Genomic DNA, 8,268 nt, shown 5'->3' with positions numbered 1-8,268 from the left:
CTTTCCCTTCTTTATAGTACAGAGCAAAGATAAGCTGCATAGAAGTTATTGGGTTAATTTTCTCCAATTTTCCTGTTAGGATGTTTGCACAATTCTCTTTCTCTCCCCTTCCTAGTTGGTTCTAGGTGGTATATTTGCTGTAACATGTATTCGCCAGCTAATATGTATCCTGTAACCATTGGCTCCCACTCTGGTGTAGTGTAAAATCCCACCAATCTAGATTGATATTTTTTTTTTTTTTGCTTTTTAATGATACCAGTTAATTTTTATTATGGTGTGTCTTACAAACTACAGACACACAGAGCAATTACTTCCATGGCCACTGAAATGCATCTGTCTCTAGGGAACACTGAAGATGATACTGGCCAGCTCAACAATGCAAAAGAGGAAATCAGAACAACACATATCTGAACTGACATAGCAAGAGGGAATTACAGTTTGGCAGAATGCAATTATCCAAACTGGAATGTTGCTAGGACAAAAGAGCTAAAACATTCCAGAAAGACCACCATTTACTATTAATGATGGGTGAAAGTAATATGTTTCAGAGAGTTAACTTTGTTGTCAATGAGATGGGTTTTTTATGACCATCTTTCCTGAGAAGATAATACTAATGCAGTGTTTAGGAGCATCTGATCACTCTTTGAAACTGATTTTAATGTTAAAATGTCATTATCTATGCACATCTGGGTTATTTCATTTACTCCCAACAGTAATTGGTGTTTTGCTAAATCACAAATTACTGAATTAGCAAATAATGATTGTCTTAAATCAGATCACCAATGAAAGTTAAGATTGAAGAGTGGAAATTTCAAAGTTCTACTGATATGAACAATAGGCTGGTGTGGTGATTTTAGTCTTCAGGTTTGGACTGAACAATTAGGCTCCCTACCTGTGATCAGATCCACATGGGCAGTCCTCTGAGCCCACGTGGAGCCATATAGACTTCTCTGGGGCTGCACAGGGTGTAAGATTGCACCTGAGCAAATCTAATTGCAGAATCTGGACCTTAGAATTCCTAACATTGTTATTAATATGCAACATTTATACATAGCACCTTCGTTGTGCATTGTACTACAAAGAGAGGTTAGAGAGTTCCTGCCCTAAGGAAGCTAAAACCTAAATATCACATATTGTGCTTCACTCTAGCATGGCATGCATATTATTTTGAAAGGGATGTTATTTTGTGTGACATGTAGCAGTTGCTCAGTCTCAATCACACTGTAAGGACTGCAAAATGTCTACTGCTTTAATCCCTTGTTTTCACATGCTCATAACTTTCTCAAACAAACCTTGGTGCTAAAACTGGCTACGGGTAGTCTAGGACGAAAGCGTGACTTTTATTTGATAGGCAGTGTCTTTTTTGTCATCAGTTTATAAAGGTTCTAGTCCTGCAGTGCTTAGTCAGGCAAAATTCCCAGTGAAATCAATGAGTATTCAGTGAAGAACTTTAGGGGAGTTGTGCCTGCATATGTACTGGGTCTTCTGCTCTTTGCACAACACATGTAATATGAAAGAACCATCGTGGCACACAGATAACTGTTTAACAACGTACATGACACACATGGTCTGGATTCCTAGGAAAGAAAGGGTGTCCAGTGGAGAAAGCTCTAGTCTAAGATTTGAGAGACCTAGGATTATGTCCCTACTTTGCTATAGATGTCCTGTGTGACCTTTGGCAAGTCACTTAACCTCCCTGTGCCTCAGTTCCCCATATGTAAAATAGGAATACAAGTACTTCCTACCTCACGGGTGGTGTAAGAATAAACAGGTTAAAATTGTGAGGTGCTCAGATACTGTAATAATGGAGGTCAGATAAGTACCTTGGATATCAAGCGATATATATACCCAGCAAAACACCCTTTCTGCTGCTCCGGCAGGGTTCTTGTGACTTCAGAAACAGACAGTGAGGGCCACTAGAAGGCTCACAAAGCATACTACCCAATTCCAATACACTGCAGTAATGGATGAAAAACGAACTGCATGACTGGACCCATAGTGACTGGTGATGGAGTTTTCTTGGCTTGGCTCTGGACAAATTCTGTTGGAAAAGTTTAGGACTGGCTTACATGGAAACTAAAAGATCTTTCCTATCTTCTGTGCTCACATTGTCTTATTCCTATGTCACTGAAGGGCAATAGTTACACCATCATAACTGTATTATACTGCCAGAGAGCTAAGAGAAAAAATAAACAGTCTCAGAAGAATATTCTTTCTATGCAGGTAATTTGTTCAGCATCTTAATAATATACGGAGAGCTCTTTTTCCTCAGCAGTGTAAAAGTCTGCCTTTTGGAGGCTCCACAATTCTGTCTTTAAAATGCTAAGAGCAAATTCTAAGAGTTACAATAAATAAAAAACTTTTCATAGTATCCCTAGGTGCAGAGGTCTTTCTACTTCATAATACTCTGGTAATAGGCATAGTGATTTTATTTGCATAAAACCCAGATCCTCTTTGACTGTAGCTTGTTTTTATTAAGTTGTTCAAATTATATTACTTTTCATACTATCATGTCTGGGTTGGGTTTTTTTAATTTTCTTCACAAACATTTGTTTGATTTTTTGTCATGAAATAATCTATTTGTATAACACATTTAGCCTGGGTACCCCCCCTCCCACCGCCACACACACAGAGTGGGAGATTGAGAGAATGTAAAAACATTTCTTCTTATAAAATATTACTAGGACAGTTCAGTTGACAACCAAAGTAGAGGTAAATAGAACGGGAGTGTCTGATGTCAACTAGGCAACTAAGTGTCTCCATTGATAATGGGAAGTGCCAGTAGGACTGACAGTAGAAATAAGATTACCCCAACTCCATGGAAAACATAAAATGAGTCAACTTCAAAGTACAGTAGGGTATTGTTAAAAAGGTTAGTGTAAAAAACAAACACACACCACCCTAAAGAAATCCAACCCTGTCTTCTTACGGATGACCATTTTTAGGTTGCCCCTTTGAAGGTTCATTGTGGGGAGAGAACAAAGAACAGCCATACTGGGTCAGTCCAAAGGTCCTTCTAGCCCAGTATCCTGTCTTCCGACAGTGGCCAATGCCAGGGGCCCCAGAGGGAACAAATAGAACAGGTACTCATCTAGTGATCCATCTCCTGTCGCCCATTCCCAGCTTCTGGCAAACAGAAGCTAGGGACACCATCCCTGCCCATCCTGGCTAATAGCCATTGATGGAGCGATCCTCCATGAATTTATCTAGTTCTTTTTTGAACCCTGTTATAGTCTTGGCCTTCACAACGTCCTTTGGCAAGGAGTTCCACAGACTGACTGTGCGTTGTGTGAAAAAATACTTTCTTCTGTTTGTTTTAAACCTGCTGCCTATTAATTTCATTTGATGATCCCTAATTCTTGTGCTATGAGAAGGAGTAAATAACACTTCCTTCTTTACTTTCTCCACACCAGTCATGATTTTATAGACCCCTATCATACCCTCCCCCCTGTCTAAGATGAAAAGTCCCAGTCTTATTAATCTCTCCTTATAATTAATCTCTCCTCTGAGAGGACACGGAGAGTTCCCCTGTCTGTCTCCCTGTTCCTCTCATACAAGATATAGCTATAATTTGTCTACAAGTGCTGGGAAGCAGAACTGGGGACTGGTGGAGGCTAAGGCTGCTGCAAGTACTGATTATGCTAGATAAGTGTGTCTGTAAGGCCATGGCACAGTCAGGGGCTCCTGCTTTGTGTGCCATCAATCTCCAGCAGGACTGTGGTTAGGGAATGAAGGTTTTTGTTTTGTTTTGTTTTGTTTTCTAAAAAGGTATAGCAAGTGCTTCTACTCACTGCCATCCCTAAGGGCTCATGCAAGCTAAGAAAGTCCAGAGACAGTCTAAGTCAGTGTAAGGGACCCCTTGAGGACAATGGAAATAAATGTATGTTACACCAATTTAAGACACCCTCTCAGGTCAGACTCCCTTAGATTCAAAGGGGTAAATTCAGAAGTGACGTGCATAGTCAACCCCTTATACCACCTTAGAGAAGCTTATACCTGCACTAGAGTCTACATAAGTATATATCTTTTACACAGAGAGGCTGTAAAAAAGTCTAAGGCACAAATTAACAAACCTTCACTCCACTTTAACTTACACCTCCTTAAACCTTCTCCAGCTCCTCAGCTGGTACAGGAATCCCTCATATGGCAATAAATTGCCATAGCAGCTCTTATGGCAACCTCCATCCTGGCCACCAATGTAAGGATTGTGGACAGAGATTTATTAACTATTGCTGTAGAAAATGCCGTTGGGACCAATGGCAGCTGGGGCAAATTAGACATGCTGGAGGTCAGAGCAGCATCCTGATGGGGCCAGGATTGTGGAGACATAAACATTGGTGAAAAACATCACTGCACCACCCTTCCCCTTCCAAACATCCCCACTTGCAGGAGTGCTGAGTTCTCTTCAACTACAGTTGAGGTTCTGGCCAGATATCTGAATCTGGCTCAGTTCCTCTCTATATACTGTATCGGTGCTATATAGTTGCTCTCCACTCCTTTTCCAGCTCTATCATGGCTCACAGCACCAAAATCTGTGTCTTAGCGTATTACATTTCATTTAGTGGCACACAGTAGCAAGAAAGTGGCACTGATATTCAGCACATAAGCTATTTTAGTATTATACTTTATGGTTCTCTATGCATTTTTCCTACTGTTAGACCCATAGAGCAATACAGGTATTGGGTATTAAGCTGGATCTTATTCTGACTCATGTATCAACAGGATTTTTAGCCACAAGAAGTTCTGATTGAAGAAACGTTATTAATACTGATGTAAAAGGCAGAGAGCACAGAGTTTACAAATCTCAAAACAATTTCTCCAAGTATCAGCACTATAGATTTGACATGGAAGTGACTGAGAGAATAAATTTGGAACTTAAATTTTTACAGACACGTTTCAGGATGTAACTGCCCTCTTGAAAACACTACAGGAAATCTATCATAGGCTGAATGATGGCGTCAAGATGCTAGGTCATTTGGGCTTGTTATGGCTGCGAATATTAAGGATGCAGGTCCTTAGTTCAAATTTAACCTAGATTAAAATCATTCCATCAGACTCATTAGCAAACAGTTGAAGGCTTTTTGGAAGCTGAAGTGAAATTATTCCAGTGAAAATTATTCCAGTGAAATTATTCCAGTTCCCAATGGGCAGATACTCAACACATACAGAAAGCAGCACACCACAATGGGCACTAATTGAAATACTTGTTGGCAGACTCCTCCAGGAGTTCAAGGTCAAAATACAAACAGACACTGAATTACTTTCTCACCACCACAGATGGTATGTCTCTGGGACAGGGCTCAGGGCACATTGGTGGGGCAGCATGGGGAAGCTTGCATAGTCTCCATGCCTTTGGTGTGGATGAATCAAGAGTGTCAACCTCCAAGGCTATTGCTAAAAATTGACAAACACAAAATGAACGTTAAAAAAAATCCATAATTTCGAGTCTTTCCTGTCCCTCCAGTTGTATTAACTGAGATAGAATATAGGGGCCGCAAAGAGTCAAAGGCATGACAGCAATCTGTCACGGTCCAATATTAAACGCTGTTAAACAAGTTTGAGTGCTTAGTAGACAAAGACCTCAGCTTGCTTAGTACCATGGCAAGAAACACCCATTAAAAATCTTTTAAGCCTTTTATTAAGGGTACAGGAAAAAACAAAAATCCACACACACAAACCCAGAACAGTGAAAGTATTTGAAATGTAAAGTCTTCTTTAAGGCTTTCACTTCTTTAAGGCTTTCACTGTTCCCTTTCCATTTAGCTGTAGAGAGATTTTAGAAGGCAAACCCCCTGTCTGACAGTCCCTTAGGTGGTATTAAACATGGTAATAACTGTTCTTTTGGGGAAAAGAGAAAAGGTGGCGGAAATGATGGGCTGGAGCTGTTGGTGCTCAAGTCCTATCTTGTTTCCTAGAAGGTAGAATAAGACAAACTCATTCAGAAGGGGAGAGAAAAGAATACCAAGGTTAGAAAATGCAGCTTGTCTCTGGTGTTGACTCTCACTTGCTACCTCACTGCTGGAGAAACACAGCCACAGCACATGGCCATATTAGCAACTGAGACTTGTGCCAGCATTGGGTTGGTTAAGGCATTGTTTTTTAGATACCTTTCTGGTCACAGTCCCACAGCAGTGTTGCAAATATGAACTCTTGGTTGGGTAAGCCATACTGAGGAGAAGGCAAAAAGGAGAAGGATAGGAGAAAGCAGAAATAAGGTGGGGGAAGGAAAAGGACACACAAGAGGTGTATGTGAAAGTCTCATATCAAAGTTGGATTTGGGATTTAGCTGGAGCTTATGGATGTGACAGGTTTCAGAGTAACAGCCGTGTTAGTCTGTATTCGCAAAATTCTCTGTGTGTATATAAAGTCTGCTGCAGTTTCCACGGTATGCATCCGATGAAGTGAGCTGTAGCTCACGAAAGCTCATGCTCAAATAAGGGGGGGTGGAGGGACGATGAGAAAACCTGGATTTGTGCTGGAAATGGCCCAACTTGATGATCACTTTAGATAAGCTATTACCAGCAGGACAGTGGGGTGGGAGGAGGTATTTTTTCATATTCTCTGTGTGTATATAAAGTCTGCTGCAGTTTCCACGGTATGCATCTGATGAAGTGAGCTGTAGCTCACGAAAGCTCATGCTCAAATAAATTGGTTAGTCTCTAAGGTGCCACAAGTACTCCTTTTCTCCTTTGGATGTGGTAATTGTTATCTAGGACTCCCACACTGACTTGGTCTGGTCAGGATCCCTCTCAATATTAGGACAAAGAAGGTCCAAAGGTGTTATGGCATATCCTGGAGTCCCAGCAGATGGTGGTTGTGTCAGCCATGATGAGGAAACTTGCTCCTTCCTGTTCTCCTATCTTTCAGTCAACCAGCATTTGCATCTGTCCGTTCAGTAGTTTTCCTCCAAAAGTCTCTCATGAAAGACACAAAAAGGAAGTGATGGGTGCAATAGCCCATGCCCTCATTATTTTGTTCACAATTAGGCCTAATTCCTGACACACCAATTTTGGATCATTGATTTCCAGTCCTACATGTCTCTTGTTTTTGAGACATGATCTGGACACTGTCCTTGAATTATATCAGTAGGCCTTGTAGGTAAGACTAATTCAGTCGGTCTTCCTTTTGTACCTTTTCCCATCAATATTTATAGATTATAATGCTTTATAAATTTTTCCACAGTTAGGCTCACAACTGGGGTAAATTTGTAGGTTCAGTTGTTACAACACCCCTAAAGTCCCTGCGTTACTTGTATCCTACTAAATTTAAACCAGCTATGCCAGTAGAATTCTGCATGGTGGACATGATAGTTCCATTTCCAGAGATCTTTCTGCTCATACAACCCCTAAAGCCCCAGAGATGGAATAGCAAATTAGCATTAGCATTATTTATTATTTGTTAAACAGTGTTTTTCCCGTGTACAAGATACATAAGAAAACATGCTATTTGCCCCACGAATTTTATATTCTGAGGCCCCAAACCTGCCATCTCATCCATGACCCCTACACCCATTGATTTAATTGTGCATAAGTTTCTGCATGCATGGATCAATCTGCAGGATAAGGGCCTAAACAGAGAGCGAGCATTAATCAGACACTGGCATTAGTAGAACCAAAGCAAGCTTCATATTAGGGTATTCTGTCAATGTAAAATTTTCAGTGATGCTTAAGTGATTTAGGAGTCTGTTCCATTTTCAAAAGCAATTTAGGGCTAATTCCCAATGACAGTCAATGGTATCTGAAATTTGAAATCACATATGTCCCATTTTCAAAAGTGACTTAGGAGCCTACGTGCTTTTGAAAATTGCAGCCAAAAGCCTTATTTCAGTATGACCGTGTCCAGCCCTTTAGTCATTATTATGAACAACTCCTCTCCCATGTCCCTTGCCAAGAACTATTAAAATGAAGACTCAATTCTTTGGGGTTTTCCCAGGGAGACGAACAGCAACACAGTACTTAATATATTAATATCTAATCACTGATATGTTAAGTTCTTGAGGTTTTACCCTTCATTTTATTTTTCTTTTAAAGCTACATAAAAACGGAGATACATTATACATTTATAGGTCATGAAAATTTAATTTTTAATGCAGTCCCATTATCTACATTTTCTCTGATCACTGACACCAGCATTACTGGTTTATTGGCCTCTTCCTCATAATTTTACCTCATGGCAATATTACATTGCTTAAGTACTCACATGCTGATTGTTTTCAGTTCAGTTCTTTAACCCTAGTTATTTATTTTATTAAACTTCAAAAACTCAGAT

This window comes from Eretmochelys imbricata, chromosome 7, assembly GCF_965152235.1.
Source record: "Eretmochelys imbricata isolate rEreImb1 chromosome 7, rEreImb1.hap1, whole genome shotgun sequence".
Lineage (NCBI taxonomy): Eukaryota > Metazoa > Chordata > Testudines > Cheloniidae > Eretmochelys > Eretmochelys imbricata.
Note: the sequence above shows the minus strand (reverse complement) of the source record.